The sequence below is a fragment of the Triticum dicoccoides genome, chromosome 2A (genome assembly GCF_002162155.2).
Source record: "Triticum dicoccoides isolate Atlit2015 ecotype Zavitan chromosome 2A, WEW_v2.0, whole genome shotgun sequence".
In the NCBI taxonomy this organism is placed as follows: Eukaryota; Viridiplantae; Streptophyta; class Magnoliopsida; order Poales; family Poaceae; genus Triticum; species Triticum dicoccoides.
The window spans coordinates 76716523-76735288 of NC_041382.1; positions in this window are offsets into that span (position 1 = coordinate 76716523).

An 18766-nucleotide genomic window follows, 5' to 3' on the forward strand; every position below is an offset into this window, starting at 1 on the left:
ACCAGAGGGTTTAGTCCGTAGGACCAAGAACAACAATCATACCATAGGCTAGCTTCTAGGGTTTAGCCTCTTCGATCTCGTGGTAGATCAACTCTTGTAATACTCATATCATCAAGATCAATCAAGCAGGAGTAGGGTTTTACCTCCATCGAGAGGGCCCGAACCTGGGTAAAAACATCGTGTCCCACGTCTCCTGTTACCATCCGCCTAGACGCACAGTTCGGGACCCCCTACCCGAGATCCACTGGTTTTGACACCGACAACAGGTAACAAGTAATGCAATTAAATAAGGTGAAACAAGATGGACCAATCCTTTTTGTACCAAAGGACAAGCCTGGACAAACTCTTATATAAAAGAAAGTGATCCCGAGGACACAGGAATTATCGTCAAGCTAGTTTCATCACGTTCATATGATTTGCATTCAGTACTTTCATAATTTGATATGTGGGTGGACCGGTTCTTGGATACTACCCTTACTTGGACAAGCATCCCACTTATGATTAAACCCCTATTGCAAGCATCCACAACTACAATAGAAGTATTAAGGTAAACCTAACGAAGATCAGCCCCTTACGAAGCAACGCATAAACTAGGGTTTAATCTTCTATCACTCTAGCAACCCATCATCTACTTGTTACTTCCCAATGCCTTCCTCTAGGCCCAAACAATGGTGAAGTGTCATGTAGTCGACGTTCACATGACACCACTAGAGGAGAGACAACATACATCTCATCAAAATATCGAACGTATACCAAATTCACATGACTACTTATAGCAAGACTTCTCCCATGTCCTCAGGAACAGACGTAACTACTCACAAAGCATATTCATGTTCATAATCAGAGGGGTATTAATATGCATAATGGATCTGAACATATGATCTTCCACCAAGTAAACCAACTAGCATCAACTACAAGGAGTAATCGACACTGCTAGCAACCCACAGGTACCAATCTGAGGTTTGGATACAAAGATTGGATACAAGAGATGAACTAGGGTTTGAGATGAGATGGTGCTGGTGAAGATGTTGATGGAGATGAACTAGGGTTTGAGATGAGATGAGATGGTGCTGGTGAAGATGTTGGTGATGACGATGGTGATGATTTCCCCCTCCCGGAGGGAAGTTTCCCCGGCAGAACAGCTCCGCCGGAGCCCTAGATTGGTTCCGCCAAGGTTCCGCCTCGTGGCGGCGGAGTTTCATCCCGTGAGCTTGCTTTTGTTTTTTTCCTCAACGAAATACTCCATATAGCCAAAGATGGGCATCGGAGGGCCACCAGTGGGCCCACGAGGCGGGGGGCGTGCCCAGGGGGTAGGGCGCGCCTCCCACCCTCGTGGACGGTGGGTGTTCCCCCTCTGGTACTTCTTTCACCCAATATTTTTTATATATTGTGAAAATAATTCCCGTGGAGTTTCAGGACTTTTGGAGATGTGCAGAATAGGTCTCTAATATTTGCTCCTTTTCCAGCCCAGAATTCCAGCTGCCGGCATTCCCCCTCTTCATGCAAACCTTGTAAAATAAGAGAGAATAGGCATAAGTATTGTGACATAATGTGTAATAACAGCCCATAATACAATAAATATCAATATAAAAGCATGATGCAAAATGGACGTATCAACTCCCCCAAGCTTAGGCCTCGCTTGTCCTCAAGCAAAAGCCGAAATCGAAAAATATGTCCACATGTTTAGAGATAGAGGTGTTGATAAAAATAAAATACGGACATGAGGGCATCATGATCATTCTTATAACAGCAACAGATATAAATATTGTCATATGATCTCTTATGCTAAAGTAATAATTCAATGATAATTTCAAGTATGAATCAGAAGCTTCATTGAGAACCAACAAACTATAGTCTCAGTCATTGAGGAAATTGCAATTTATCATAACATCAGAAAGAGTCAATAAGAGCTTTTCAGCAAGTCCACATACTCAACCATCATTTAGTCTTTCACAATTTCTAACACTCACGCGATATTTATGGTTATGAAGTTTTAATCGGACACAGAGAAAGATAGGGGCTTATAGTTTTGCCTCCCAACCTTCTACCTCAAGGGTAATGTCAACAATAATAGTTCATGAAAACTCACATCCAATTAGCTATATATATCAGGATCTTTCCAACACATTGTGCTTGCCAAAGGATAAAATATAAAAAGGAAAGGGGAAGATCACCATGACTCTTGCATGAAGTATAAGACAAGCATAAAAGATAGGCCCTTCGCAGAGGGAAGCAGAGGTTGTCATGTGCTTTTATGGTTGGATGCACAAAATCTTAATGCGAAAGAACGTCATTTTATATTGCCACTTGTGATATGGACCTTTATTATGCAGTCCGTCGCTTTTATTTCTTCCACATCACAAGATCGTATAAAGCTTATTTTCTCCACACTAATAAATTATACATATTTAGAGAGCAATTTTTATTGCTTGCAACGATGACAACTTACTTGAAGGATCTTACTCAATCCATAGGTAGATATGGTGGACTCTCATGGCAAAACTAGGTTTAAGGATATTTGGAAGCACAAGTAGTATCTCTACTTGGTGCAAAGAATTTGGCTAGCATGAGAGGGGAAGGCAAGCTCAACATGTTGGACGATCCATGACAATATAATTTATATTAGATGTAAGAAAACATAACCCATTACGTTGTCTTCCTTGTCCAACATCAACTCTTTAGCATGTCATATTTTAATGAGTGCTCACAATCATAAAAGATGTCCAAGATAGTATATTTATATGTGAAAACCTCTCTTTCTTTATTACTTCCTATTAATTGCAACAATGACCAAAACTATGTTTGTCAACTCTCGACAATTTTTATTCATCATACTCTTTATATGTGAAGTCATTACTCTCCATAAGATCCATATGATCTCTTTATTTATTTTTATTTATTTTTCTTTTATTTTATTCCCTCAAGATCATAGCAAAATAATCAAGCCCTTGACTCAACACTAATCTTTATTATATATAGCTCACAGACTCGATTACATAGAAGGATCATAAAGAAAACTCACAACTAGATCATACTAAAAAATTATTCTACTAGATCAAGATATTACCAAAAGGATCAAACTAAGAAAAATGGTGAAGATAAAAGTGATGGTGATACGATAGCGGGGCACTCCCCCAAGCTTGGCAGTTGCCAAGGGGAGTGCCCATACCCGATGCTCAGTTCTTCTTTGTTGGTGAAGAAGGTGTTGGAGATGATGGATAGTCGCACATCGAGCGTAGGAAATCCTCCAATTTGCGGATAATGCCCTTGAGTGCGATGATATTCTCCTTCAACAAAATATTTTCACTTGTGAGATACTTGTTTTGAATGCGAGCTAACTCAATCATCTTGAAAGCTTCAATCTCCGTTGGGGTAAAGAGATTGTGGTGAGGTTGAAGGATGTCTTCTTACACTACTGCCGGAACTTCATCCCCCATGGCCTTCTTGATCCCATCATCCTTGTTGATCTCTCCGGGTTCTTCTCTCTTCAGCTCTATCTTCATTAGCCAAGCATCGTTGCCCTCATTGTTGGAGGAGGAGGGAGACGACATGATGCCGGGCCTTGACAACCCTGGCAGAAAATAGCTCGAAACAAAAACATGAGATATTTGCATGATACGGTGGTTGATACGTCTCCGTCGTATCTATAATTTTTGATTGTTCCATGCCAATAATCTACAACTTTCATATACTTTTGGCAACTTTTTATACTATTTTGGGGACTAACATATTGATCCAGTGCCCAGTGTCAGTTCCTGTTTGTTGCATGTTTTTTGTTTCGCATAATATCCATATCAACGGAGTCCAAACGGGATAAAAATTGACGGAGATTTTTTCTGGAATATATATGATTTTTGGGAAGAAAAATCCACGCGAGACGGTACCTGAGGGAGACATGAGGCAGGGGCGCGCCCCACCCCCTAGGCGCCCCCCTGGCCCTCATGGGCACCCCGTAAGGTGGTTGATGCCCTTCTTTTGCCGCAAGGAAGCTAATATCTAGATAGAGATCGTGTTAAAGTTTCAACCCAATCGGAGTTACGGATCTCCGAGAATATAAGAAACGGTGAAAGGGTAGAATCTGAGAACGCAGAAACAGAGAAAGACAAAGAGATAGATCTAATATCAGAGGGGCTCTCGCCACTCCCATGCCATGGAGAACAAGAACTAGAGGGTAAAGCCTTCTCCCATCTAGGGAGGAGGTGAAGGAATAAGAAGGAGGGGGGCTCTCTCCCCCTCGCTTCCGGTGGCACCGGAGTGCCACTGGGGGCCATCATCATCACCGCAATCATCACCAACTCTTCCCCCCTCTATGCAGTGGTGTAACCCCTCTCTTACCCGATGTAATCTCTACTTAAACATGGTGCTCAACGCTATATATTATTTCCCAATGATGTATGGCTATCCTATGATGTTTGAGTAGATCCGTTTTGTCCTATGGGTTATTTGATGATCGTGATTGGTTTGAGTTGCATGTTTTATTATTGGTGTTGTCCTATGGTTCTCTCTGTGTCGCGCAAGCGTGAGGGATTCCCTCTGTAGGGTTTGCAATATGTTCATGATTTGCTTATGGTGGGTGGCGTGAGTGACAGAAGCACAGACCCGAGTGAGTAGGTTGTTTGCGTATGTGTTGGGGATATTACTACTGGACATAAACTGGCCAGGGGTAGCCGGATTAGCTTTACAAAGATTAGAAGCCCATGAAGATGGGAGAATGATGGCGCCTTATGAAGGTCCAAGGCCAAGAGGCGAGTTAAGGCCCGTAGATGTAAACCGACCTAATTATGTAACTTGCATTGTAAGACAGGAAGTGTAGAGACCGAACCGGGCACGTTTATGATCCGGTTCGGGACTCTGTAAACCGGTGGGCGTCAACCTGTGTATATAAAGGGACGACCCGGCGGCGGTTGAGGGACAACCAACAACTCGAGAGTCAGACAAAGCGGATTCGCTCCCTGGCCTTCGAAACCCTAGCAATACCAATCACAACTAGACTTAGTCTTTTACCTTCATCGAAGGGGCTGAACTAGTATAAACTCCCCGTGTCCCCTTGTCCGGTTTAACCCCTTTAAGCTAACCCGTTGCGATGGCTCCACGACTAAGTCCTTTCACAAGGACATCTGCCGTGACAAACCCACGACAGTTGGCACCCACCATGGGGCTATCGCATGATGGTTTCGAGTTCTTGAAGGACAACTTTGATGGACTCAAGGGATACGTTGTGGGGCGGATGACGAAGAGTCATCGCGGCAAGCTCTACATCGACAATGCAGGATGGGATCCCGAGGCCGATTCAATCGAATATGGATACCGGGTCCCCTTTGGTGGGATTCACGTCTTCATCGGCAAGATTGGCGAACCAGCCCCAGAGCCGGACATCTGCACCGACATCATCGAGACGGCTCAGCGTGCAAGCCCGTGGCGAAGCATGTTTTCATAGGCGTCATCCATGGAGCAGAATACGAGGACGGACCGGCGTCCGATGGAGAAACCGTTGTCTGTTCCAATGACGAGTCCTCTGGAGAGACCGAATCGCTCTATCAGTTGCAGGATGGCCGGATTAGTGGAGAATCCGAGGGCAATAGTATTCCGGACTTCCCTGATCTGCCAAACCAGGCCGCTATTTTCATGGCCGGTACACAATCGGCGCCTCATTCATCAGCTGCCACAGCAATACTCTCTGGTTCAACAACGACCACGCTGGCAGGGGCAGGAAGCTCTGCACCGCCTCCGGCTCAAGTCCTGTCTAACTTGTTCGACACTTGGGCAACATTGATGGCCGCAGAGGTGGATGCAACAGCCCGGGATCAGCATAACGCGGAGATTGCAAAGGTGAAAGATCAGATAGCACAGGCTAAAGCATACCTAGAGGCAGAGAACGTTAGGATGGCTATAGAATGGGCCGAGTTGGAAGCTCAGGCCTATCGGATCAGTCTGGATCAGAACACTTTCGAAGAAGTCATGAGAAGAAGGTACCGATCGCATCTCCCGTCGGGTTATGAGCCACGAAATCTCTTCAATACACCAGGAGCAGGAACTAGTAACTAGCCAATATTAAACTGAACGGAGGCGCCAGGAACAGGAGTGCCGGTTCAGCCGCGCACGATGGACCCGCCTCGTCAGAACAACATTGTGCCACAGTATGTTCCAACACCTCCCGAGCATTACTCCAACCTGTTGGACAACATTGTGGCCGCCGCTTCACGATTGGCAGCCTTCCTGACCGACGGCGAATCACCAGTTGCAATTGAGGCACGACGGGCCAGAGATCTCCTTCAAATAGCTCTAAACCAGCAGCAGGCATATTCACACAGCCGCGAGAGGATTCATTCCACCCCCGTCCAAGCAGGAGCTTGAGGATGAGCCGGCCGTATCAAGCAGCGCATGTGACCGTAATCTGCCGCGAGGGCACAACCCGGTAGGGGGAGGTGCTAATGCACAGGATGTGGTAGACCATGGTCGCGCGCGTCGAGAGGCCAAGTTAACAGCTCTGCACGGAGCCCGTCAACCTACTCCAGTTCACCCTACCGCTTCGGTAGAGCCAGGTGTGGTGTTCAGTTCCTTAGGGGTGCCGTGTCTTACCCCCGCTTTGCGTAATGTGAGACTGCCCAAGGATTTCAAAGGACCTCGTAAGGTACCCAATTATACCGGCGATCTACAGCCAGAAGCATGGGTTGAAAGCTACGAGATGGCAATGGAGATGCTAGATGTGGATGAAGCGGTATGTGCTAAATACTTCACCATGATGTTGGAAGGAACAACTCTTACTTGGTTGAAGAGCTTACCAACTAACTCTGTTGGATCATGGGCCGAATTGAAGCACCGGTTTATCCAGAACTTTAAAGATACTTGTAAGCAGCCCATGTCAATTGTGGATCTGGCCGCTTGTGTCCAAGAGGAGGGGGAGTCCGTGACCCATTGGGTCAAGCGGGTCTCAGCGATTTTGCATTCATCGGATCGTATCAATGCAGATACCGCAGTGGTAACGTTGGAGGGCAATTGCCATTTTCTGCCGCTCAAACAGAAGTTAGGAAGGCTCAAACGTAACTGCAATGATATGTCAATGCTTATGGCCTCTTTGGTTAAATATGCCGATTCAGATAATACCAAAGACCCTGACTCAGAGGAGGACAAACCGGGGAAAGGGAAAAAGAACGGCAATGCCAAGGGTCAGCAGCATAATCTGGCAGGCCATGGGAACAGTGGTAAGCGCAAAGCCGACAACAACTTGGACTTTGTCGCTAACACCAATGCCCAGGAGAATGGCCAGCGCCGTAAGGGCAAGCAGCCCCAGAGCAGCGAAGGTTCAGGCCCCAATTTGGAGCGCCTGTTAAATCAACCCTGTCCAAAGCATGGATCAAAGGAGAAGCCAGCGTCGCATCATTGGAAGGATTGTTATATCATGCAAGATTTCAAGAACTCCAATATGTTCCAGTACGATAATGGCCTGCCCGGAGGTTCAGGAGGTGGTTTGCATGGGCCGGGTTACGGAGGTGGCAGTTCCGGTTCATGATTTCAGGGTAATCAAACCAGACACATCAATCAAGGGCACCAAGGCAACCATGGAGGTTACAACCATCAGGGGAACCAGCAGCAGCAGCAACAGTCGGGTTATCAGAGTAATCCTAAGCAGTTAAATAGTGGGCAGTATCATGTCTTCACCACTAGCTTGTGTAAGCGTGATCAGAAGCTTCATAAGAGGGCAGTAAACTCTATTGAACCGACGGTGCCTTAGTATCTGCGCTGGTCCGAGCAACCCATTTTATGGAGTAGAGAGGATCACCCCCCCTCGGATTGACAATCCGGGTCATCTGGCTTTGGTGGTGGCCCCTCAAGTTGGGGGGGGGGTACAAGTTCACTAAGGTACTCATGGATGGGGGAATAGGTATCAACATTCTATATTATGATACCTTCCGTCGTATGGGGTTGTCGGATAAGAGTCTTAAACCGTCAAACACTGTTTTCATGGTGTGGTGCCTGGCAAGTCTGCATATCCAATAGGCAAGATAGCCTTAGAGGTGGCCTTTGGAGACGACTATGATTCAAGGTCAGAAACATTGACTTTTGAGGTGGTGAAAATCAAAAGTCCGTATCACGCTTTGTTTGGGTGACCGGCTTATGCTAAGTTCATGGCGAGGCCGTGTTATGTTTATCTGCAGCTTAAAATGCCAGGTCATAAGGGGACCATCACAGTACACGGGAGCAGAAAGATCTCTTTGGAATGTGAGGAAGGTGATGCGCCTTATGCTGAGTCGGTTTGTGCCACGGAGGAATTGAAGTTTTATAAGGACCAAGTTTATCCGGCAGATATGACTTCTTTGAAAAAGCCAACTACGGAACACGATCCAGCATTGAAATTTAAATCGGCCACAGATACTAAGATGGTTAATTTTGTTCCTGGCGATTCATCCAAACAGTTCAGCACCAGCGCTAACCTGGATCCCAAATAGGAAAGCGCGCTCATCGAGTTCATCCGTGAGAACCGGGACATCTTTGCATGGAAACCTTCTGACATGCCAGGTGTACCGAGAGAACTCGCTGAGCACACACTTAACATTGATCCTAAGTTTAAACTGGTCCGGCAATTTCTCCGCCACTTCAATGAAGAAAGGCGTAAGGCTATCAGTGAAGAGGTAGCTCGGTTGTTGGCCGCAGGGTTTATCGTGGAAGTCTTTCACCCAGAGTGGTTGGCTAATCCGGTGCTGGTTCTTAATAAAAAGCGGCACTTGGCGTATGTGTGTAGATTACACAGACTTGAACAAAGCCAATCCTGCAGACCCCTTTGCCCTCCCTCGTATTGATCAGATCATTGATGCTACGGCGGGTTGTGAATGTTTGTGTTTTCTGGATGCTTACTCTGGTTATCATCAGATCAAAATGGCAGTTAAGGACCAGGAGAAGACAACTTTCATCACTCCCTTTGGAGCCTTCTGCTATGTCTCCATGCCCTTTGGGCTCAAGAGTGCCCAGGGGACTTATCAATGCTGTGTTTAGAATTGTCTTCATAAGCAAATTGGGCGCAATGTTCATGCATATGTGGATGATATTGTGATAAAATCCATAAAGGAGGAACATTGATAGATGACTTGAGAGAAACCTTTGACAACCTCCGGGTTTACAAGATGATGCTCAATCCGGAGAAGTGTGTCTTTGGTGTTCCAGCAGGCAAACTCTTGGGTTTTCTGGTGTCAAATAGAGGCATTGAGGCTAATCCAGAAAAAAATTCAGCAATTACATCATTGGCTAAACCGGCGTGTATCAATGATGTTCAACGTCTGGCCAGCCGGATTGCGTCTTTGAGCCGGTTTATCAGTCGTCTTGGGGAGAAGGCTATCCCTTTGTATCAAATGCTCAAGAAAACAGATAATTTTGTCTGGAGCGAGGCAGCTGATATAGCGTTTGAGCATCTGAAGAGGCAGTTAGCTGAACCGCCTGTGCTTGCAGCACCGATCGATAAGGAGCCGTTATTTCTATATGTGGCAGCTAATGCCCGAGCTGTTAGCGTGGCTATTGTGGTGGAGCGCAAGGAAGCTGGCAAGGAATATCCGGTTCAACGGCCGGTTTATTATTATCAGTGAGGTGCTCATTGAGTCAAAGCAGAGGTATCTGCATTGGCAAAAGCTGGTGTATGGAGTGTTTATGGCAAGCCGGAAGCTTAAACAATATTTTCAGGGTCATCCTATCACAGTGGTCAGTTCAGCCCCTCTGGGAGATATCATTCAAAACAGAGAAGCAACGTGCCAGATTGCCAAATGGGCTATTGAGCTTGGACCTCACGGGCTCAAATACATACCTCGCACAGCAATTAAATCCCAAGCACTGGTGGACTTCTTCAATGATTGGACGGAATTGCAGGCACCAGAGGAAAAGCCGGATAACACATATTGGACTATTCACTTTGATGGATCCAGACAGTTGGAGGGCTTGGGGGCTGGAGTCATACTAACTTCCCCACGAGGTGACAAGTTTTGTTATGTCCTCCGTTTAATGTTCCCTTGTACTAACAATGCAGCTGAATATGAGGCCTTGCTCCATGGTCTTTGGATGGCTAAGGAGATGAACTTAAGCCGGGTTAAGTGCTCTGGGGATTCAGATCTGGTGGCCCAACAGGTGTCTGGCACTTGGGATTCTAAAGACCCACTCATGGTTGCATATCGACGAGAGGTGGACACAGTGGCTGGTCACTTTAAGGGTTATCAGGTGGACCATATAGACCGACGAAAGAATGAAGCGGCGGACGCTTTAAGCCGCCATGGTTCTCAGCGTAAACCGGTCCCACCAAATGTCTTTCTTGACATGCTGCATAATCCGTCAGTCAAAGTACCAATAGAGGAGGAGTTGGTTATTCCTGACCTGGAGGCTCAATTGGTAGCAGCTTTGCATGTTATACCGGATTGGACAATCGCATACCTGGCTTACATGAACCGGGACGAGTTACCAGAGGATGAAACCTCGGCCCGGCAGATAATCCGGCGTTCCAAATCGATGACTATACTCAACGGAGAATTGCATCGTTACAACGTTTTAGGGGCGATTCAGCGTTGTGTTTCTCCTCAAGAGGGTTGTGAAATTTTGCGAGAAATCCATGAAGGGGATTGCGGTCACCATGCCGGTTCAATGTCTTTGGTGGCTAAAGCTTTTCGCCACGGTTTCTATTGGTTAACAACTCATGCTGATGCTGAGGATTTAGTCAAATGATGTGACGGTTGTCAAAAATTTGCACGTCGTGCTCATATTCTAGCTCAGGAGCTGAGGACGATTCCAATAACATGGCCGTTTGCGACTTGGGGGCTTGATATGGTTGGACCCTTTAAGCGCTCCAAGGACAAAAAGACCCACTTATTAGTGGCAGTTGATAAATTCACCAAATGGGTGGAAGCAGAGCCAGTCAGTAAGTGTGATGCGGCCATGGCTGTTCAATTCATCAAAAAGGTGATATTCCAGTTTGGTTTTCCGCACAGTATTATAACTGATAATGGTACTAATCTGTCAATGGGAGAGATGGAGGAGTTCTGCCAACGTGAGCACATCCGGCTTGATATAGCATCGATGGCTCACCCCCAATCTAATGGTCAAGCAGAGAGGGCAAATCAAGAAATTTTGAGAGGTATTACACCCCGGCTTATGGTTCCTTTGATGCGGACACCGGGTTGTTGGGTGGAGGAATTACCTTCTGTGTTCTGGAGCATCAACACTACGCCTAACAGATCGACGGGTTACACACCTTTCTTCATGGTTTATGGAGCGGAGGCGGTTCTCCCTAGTGACATCCGTCGACTTGCCCCATGTGGCAGCTTACGTTGAAGCAGATAATGAGACAGTTCGTCAGGATTCTCTGGACCTGTTAGATGAGGAGCGTGATCTTGCAGCAGCACATTCGGCGATTTATCAACAAGATCTCTGACGTTATCATAGCCGACGGGTTAAGACCAGAACCTTTCAAGAGGGTGATTTGGTGCTCTGGCTCATCTAGGATCAAACTGATATGCACAAATTATCCCCACCTTGGGAAGGACCTTTTGTGGTCAGCAAGAATCTGCACAACGGGTCATACTACATCATTGATGTTCGAGAGCACCAAGACTCACGTAAATCGGAGGAGGAGACCAAGCGGCCATGGAACATAGCTCTTCTTCGGCCTTACTATACTTGAGCCATAGGCTCTTCATATGTACATATTTATGACGATGTATATATTACATAATAAACCGGAGCCTCCATTAAAGCGGGGTCTCTGTTCTTTTTACATCATGTGTGTGCTTACAAGAGTTTCTACTGACAAAGCGGAGTTTTTGTTAAACCGGTCTCTGCAGCCACACGGATATAAAGAAAACCACTAGGGGCTTGGTCATATCGGAACCATAGCTACACCTCTTGATCGGTTGAAACCACAAAGGGATATCACAAGGGGGCTTGGTTGTTATCAGACCATAGATACACCTCTTGATAGGCGTTAAGCCACAAAGGAAATTATGTGGGGCCAAAGACAGTGTTGCACAAAGCACGAACTCAAACATGGGCACCCACTGAGCACAGCTCACAAAGTTACTTGGGGGCTCTTTTTGCAAAGCAAAAAAGAGTTTGAAAGGACCCTTGTAATTGGCTATCCAGCCACGGATTGGAAGCCTGGTGTATTCACCTAAAACCCCGGGGTTAACATGCATTCATCAAGTAAGCCACTCCTGTCCAGGTAATCCTGGTATGACCCGCCGAACGTTTGACAAGTCAATCTTTTACAGACCCTGAACTTGTCAAAGTTAAAATGATGATTGGTTAATTGGAGGCCATCTTAAAAGGCTTTGTTAAACGGTTTAACTCAGAGGCCTGGCAGCCCATGAAAAGCCTCGATTTGGAGCCTGGCAGCTCGTAAAAAGCCTTGCATGTTTCTTTTTAAAAATCTTATTTGCTAAGTTTTCTGCCTTTATTGAGGTTCATAATATTTTCTAATAAACCAGTGTCTTTGGCCCGGCTTGACTTTCAACTACACGTTGTCAGTAAATCATCAGTTACAAGTCGGCATTCTTTACCCCGGTCTGGTTTGACTAAATCACCAGTGCTATAAAGAAAACCCGGTGATTCTTTATATCCCGGTACGGTTTATTATCATAATTTGGCAAAATAAGGACGGAGGTATCAACACTCCGGATTGGTGTTAACACTATTACCATACAAGCAGTTGGTCAACCAACGAGGTATGTTGCACATATTACTTTTTATACAAAAACTTTGATCAGTCATCTAAGTATTGTATATTTGTTGAGCATCATAACCCGTCCAGTGGTAAACTGCTAGGACACTTTTCAAGTTCTTGTATCCAGGAACACAACTCCTTCTGGGTTAAGCATAAATTGATCCCAAAAGGTAGAGCAAGTTTTCACATTATCAAAGCGTCACAAAACATGCTCGATGACATGACAGATAAAGGAGTTTTTGCTATCCTATTACATGAAGCTTCCAAACGGCTCCAATTGAATAGTTGTTTTTAAACATTGGCACGTAGTAACTGGTAAACCGGCTGCCGGTTTAAGATGTTTCGTCTGGACGGTTTGACAGTTGAGGGTCAGTTGGTGTGATCACTTCTTCTTCATCCCTCTCTAGACGCTGGAAATCAATCGTTGACCAATCGATTCCAGTTAAAGCTTGAAACACGGCTTCTTCATGGATAAGGCTGGAGGGTTTAATATCAGGAGCAAAGGTACGCTTATGGATTGGAGGCACAAGTTCTTCGACTTCATGGATTTCGGCAGGCTATCTCTTCCCTTCAACGTCATAAGCCGGTTGGAAATGAGACAAGTCTGTGTCCGCTGCCAGTTTGCTGGCTATTGGCCGCATTTCTTTGGTCAGCCTTCAGAGGTCATCATTGTCGAAGTTTGAACCGTCCTCCTTTACACCTGGATATCCTTTAATAATGTCCTCCGCTTCAAGATCAGGGATCCATGCCTTGGCTCTGATTAGTGCGGTTAATGTGCCTGCTCTTGCAGCTGCCTTCTTTAGTTCGGTAATCCGGGCTGGTAACATGGCCAGCTTCTCAAGAGTTTCCTTTATCAATGATGGTGCCGATTTATTGTAAGCCGCAGTGCAAATAGCCCGCTGGGACCCAGAGTACAACTGTTCAATCAAAGTATAGGCCTCTTTAAGCTTCATCCACATATCTGTGCCCAGATGAGCGATACGAGTGCCTGTGACGGGTTACAATCAGTGCTCTGATCAATGATAAGGTTCAATGAATCAGATAAACTTCACAAGGAGATACTTACCAAAGACAGCGGAAGTCATGGTGTTGATTTGCCGCTTCAAACCAGCTAGTTCATCTACAACTGGTTTCAGGGCTGCTTCGGCATCCTCAGCTTTTTTGGTTAAAGCGGCTTTCTCGGTTTCCCAGTCAGCACGATCTTTGTTAAAACACTCTTTCAGCTTTTCCATCGCTGCCAGGGCTTTGGTCAGCTCCTCTTTAGCTTTTGCAGCTTCTGCTTGTTGGGACTTCACATTCTCTTGCAAATCAGCGGTCCGGGCATATCTATTTCTTAGTTTGGCCTACAACAATGAAGAAATGTCAAACAACAGGATATATATTTTCTAAAGTACAAAGCGTATAACAAGTTATGCACTTCGTACTTGGGGGCTAATGCCTATTTGCTCTGATTCACTACATCTTTTCTTAAGTCTCCAGAACAATGCAAGCATTATCCTTGACACTTGGGGGCTAATGTATATCTGTTCAAAACGGACACATGGATTAAAACCCGGATTACCTTGCAAAGCTAAACCGGCCTTTGGGGTCTACGCTGAGGAAAGCTATATCATTACATTGGTAAAGTATCGGCCTTGGTTTTAACTAAGGACCTAACATTTTGAGGGTCAGCAGGAGAGACTTAAAGTATTACAAAGACCCGGTTCACGATTAACATCATAAAATGGCCCTTGGGGGCTACTATTGGGGAACGTAGTAATTTCAAAAAAAATCCTACGCACACGCAAGATCATGGTGATGCATAGCAACGAGAGGGGAGAGTGTTGTCCACGTACCCTCGTAGATCGAAAGCGGAAGCGTTAGCACAATGCAGTTGATGTAGTCGTACGTCTTCACGGCCCGACCGATCAAGCACCGAAACTATGACACCTCCGAGTTCTAGCACACGTTCAGCTCGATGACGATCCCCGGACTCCGATCCAGCAGAATGTCGGGGAAGAGTTCCATCAGCACGACGACGTGGTGACGATCTTGATGTTCTACTATCGCAGGGCTTCGCCTAAGCATCACTACAATATTATCGAGGATTATGGTGGAGGGGGGGGGCACCGCACACGGCTAAAAGATCAATGATCAACTGTTGTGTCTATGGGGTGCCCCCTGCCACCGTATATAAAGGAGCAAGGGGGGGAGGCGGCCGGCCTAGGAGGAGGACGCGCCAAGGGGGGAGTCCTACTCCCACCGGGAGTAGGACTCCTCCTTCCTTTGTTGGAGTAGGAGAGAAGGAAAGAGGGGGAGAGGAACAAGGAAAAGGGGGCTGCACCCCTTGTCCAATTCGGACCAGAGGGGGGGCGCGCGCCTCCTTCCTTTTGACCTCTCTCCTCTATTCCCGTATGGCCCAATAAGGCCCATATACTCCCCGAAAAATTCCCGTAACTCTCCGGTACTCCAAAAAATACCCGAATCACTCGGAACCTTTCCGATGTCCGAATATAGTTGTCCAATATATCGATCTTTACGTCTCGACCATTTCGAGACTCCTCGTCATGTCCCCGATCTCATCCGGGAGTCCGAACTCCTTCGGTATATCAAAACTCATAAACTCATAATATAACTATCATCGAAACCTTAAGCGTGCGGACCCTACGGGTTCGAGAACAATGTAGACATGACCGAGACACGTCTCCGGTCAATAACCAATAGCGGAACCTGGATGCTCATATTGGCTCCCACATATTCTACGAAGATCTTTATCGGTCAAACCGCATAACAACATACGTTGTTCCCTTTGTCATCGGTATGTTACTTGCCCGAGGTTCGATCGTCGGTATCTCAATACCTAGTTCAATCTCGTTACCGGCAAGTCTCTTTACTCATTTCGTAACACATCATCCCGCAAATAACTCATTAGTTGCAATGCTTGCAAGGCTTTAAGTGATGTGCATTACCGAGAGGGCCCAGAGATACCTCTCCGACAGTCGGAGTGACAAATCCTAATCTCGAAATACGCCAACCCAACAAGTACCTTCGGAGACACTTGTAGAGCACCTTTATAATCACCTAGTTACGTTGTGACGTTTGGTAGCACACAAAGTGTTCCTCCGGTAAACGGGAGTTGCATAATCTCATTGTCATAGGAACATGTATACGTTATGAAGAAAGCAATAGCAACAAACTAAACGATCAAGTGCTAAGCTAATGGAATGGGTCAAGTCAATCACATCATTCTCCGAATGATGTGATCCCGTTAATCAAATGACAACTCATGTTTATGGTTAGGAAACATAACCATCTTTGATCAACGAGCTAGTCAAGTAGAGGCATACTAGTGACACTCTGTTTGTCTATGTATTCACACATGTATTATGTTTCCGGTTAATACAATTCTAGCATGAATAATAAATATTTATCATGATATAAGGAAATAAATAATAACTTTATTATTGCCTCTAGGGCATATTTCCTTCAGTCTCCCACTTGCACTAGAGTCAATAATCTAGTTCACATCGCCATGCGATTTAATACCAATAGTTCACATCACCATGTGATTAACACCCATAGTTCACATCGACATGTGACCAACACCCAAAGGGTTTACTAGAGTCAATAATCTAGTTCACATTGCTATGTGATTAACACCCAAAGAGTACTAAGGTGTGATCATGTTTTGCTTGTGAGAGAAGTTTAGTCAACGGGTCTGCCACATTTAGATCCGTATGTATTTTGCAAATTTCTATGTCAACAATGCTCTGCACAGAGCTACTCTAGCTAATTTCTCCAAGTTTCAATATGTATCTAGATTGAGATTTAGGGTCATCTGGATCAGTGTCAAAATTTGTATCGACGTAACCCTTTACGACGAACCTTTTGTCACTTCCATAATCGAGAAACATATCCTTATTCCACTAAGGATAATTTTGACCAATGTCCAGTGATCTACTCCTAGATCACTATTGTACTCCCTTGCCAAAAACAGTGTAGGGTATACAATAGATCTGGTACACAGCATGGCATATTTTATAGAACCTATGGCCAAGGCATAGGGAATGACTTTCATTCTCTTTCTATCTTCTGCCATGGTCGGGCTTTGAGTCTTACTTAGTTTCACACCTTGTAACACAGGCAAGAACTCTTTCTTTGACTGTTCCATTTTGAACTACTTCAAAATCTTGTCAAGGTATGTACTCATTGAAAAACTTATCAAGCGTCTTGATCTATCTCTATAGATCTTGATGCTCAATATGTAAGCAGCTTCACCGAGGTCTTTCTTTGAAAAACTCCTTTCAAACACTCCTTTATGCTTTGCAGAATAATTCTACATTATCTCCGATCAACAATATGTCATTCACATATACTTATCAGAAATGATGCAGTGCTCCCACTCACTTTCTTGTAAATACAGGCTTCACCGCAAGTCTGTATAAAACTATATGCTTTGATCAACTTATCAAAGCGTATATTCCAACTCCGAGATGCTTGCACCAGTCCATAGATGGATCGCTGGAGCTTGCATATTTTGTTAGCACCTTTAGGATTGACAAAACCTTCTAGTTGCATCATATACAACTCTTCTTTAATAAATCCATTAAGGAATGCAGTTTTGTTTATCCATTTGCCAGATTTCATAAAATGTGGCAATTGCTAACATGATTCGGACAGACTTAAGCATAGATACGAGTGAGAAATTCTCATCGTGGTCAACACCTTGAACTTGTTGAAAACCTTTTGTGACAATTCTAGCTTTGCAGATACTAACACTACTATCAACGTCCGTCTTCCTCTTGAAGATCCATTTAATCTCAATGGCTCGCCGATCTTTGGGCAAGTCAATCAAAGTCCATACTTTGTTCTTATACATTGATCTCATCTCAGATTTCATGGCCTCAAGCCATCTCATGGAATCTGGGCTCATCATCACTTCCTCATAGTTCGTAGGTTCGTCATGGTCAAGTAACATGACCTCCAGAACATGATTACCGTACCACTCTGGTGCGGATCTCACTCTGGTTTACCTACGAGGTTCGGTAGTAACTTGATCTGAAGTTACATGATCATCATCATTAGCTTCCTCACTAATTGGTGTAGGAGTCACAGAAACAGATTTATGTGATGAACTACTTTACAATAAGGGAGCAGGTACAGTTACCTCATCAAGTTCTACTTTCCTCCCACTCACTTCTTTCGAGAGAAACTCCTTCTCTAGAAAGGATCCATTCTCAGCAATGAATAACTTGCCTTTGGATCTGTGATAGAAGGTGTACCCAACATTTTCTTTTGGGTATCCTATGAAGACGCACTTCTCCGATTTGGGTTTGATCTTATCAGGTTAAAACTTTTCCACATAAGCATTGCAACCTCAAACTTTAAGAACAACATCTTTGGTTTCTTGCCAAACCACAGTTCATACGGTGTCGCCTCAACGGATTTAGATAGTGCCCTTTTTTAACGTGAATGCAGCTGTCTCTAATGCATAACCCCAAAACTACAGTGATTAATCGGTAAGAAACATCATATATTGCACTATGTCCAATAATAGTACGGTTATCACGTTCGGACACACCATTATGCCGTGGTGTTCCAGGTGGCATGATTTTGTGAAACTATTCCACATTGTTTTAATTGAAGACCAAACTCGTAACTCAAATATTTCTCTCTGCGATCAGATCGTAGAAACTTTATTTTCTTATCATGATGATTTTCCACTTCACTCTGAAGTTCTTTGAACTTTTCAAATGTTTCAGACTTATGTTTCATCAAGTAGATATACCCATATCTGTTCAAATCATCTGTGAAGGTCAGAAAATAATGATACCCGCCGCGAGCCTCTATACTTATCGGACTGCATACATCAGTATGTATTATTTCCAATATGTCAGTTGCTCGCTCCATTGTTCCGGAGAACGGAGTCTTAGTCATCTTGCCCATGAGGCATGGTTCGCAAGCATCAAAATGATTCATAATCAAGTGATTCCAAAAGCCCATCAGCATGGATTTTCTTCATGCGCTTTATACCAATATGACCTAAACGGCAGTGCCACAAATAAGTTGCACTATCATTATTAACTTTGCATCTTTTGG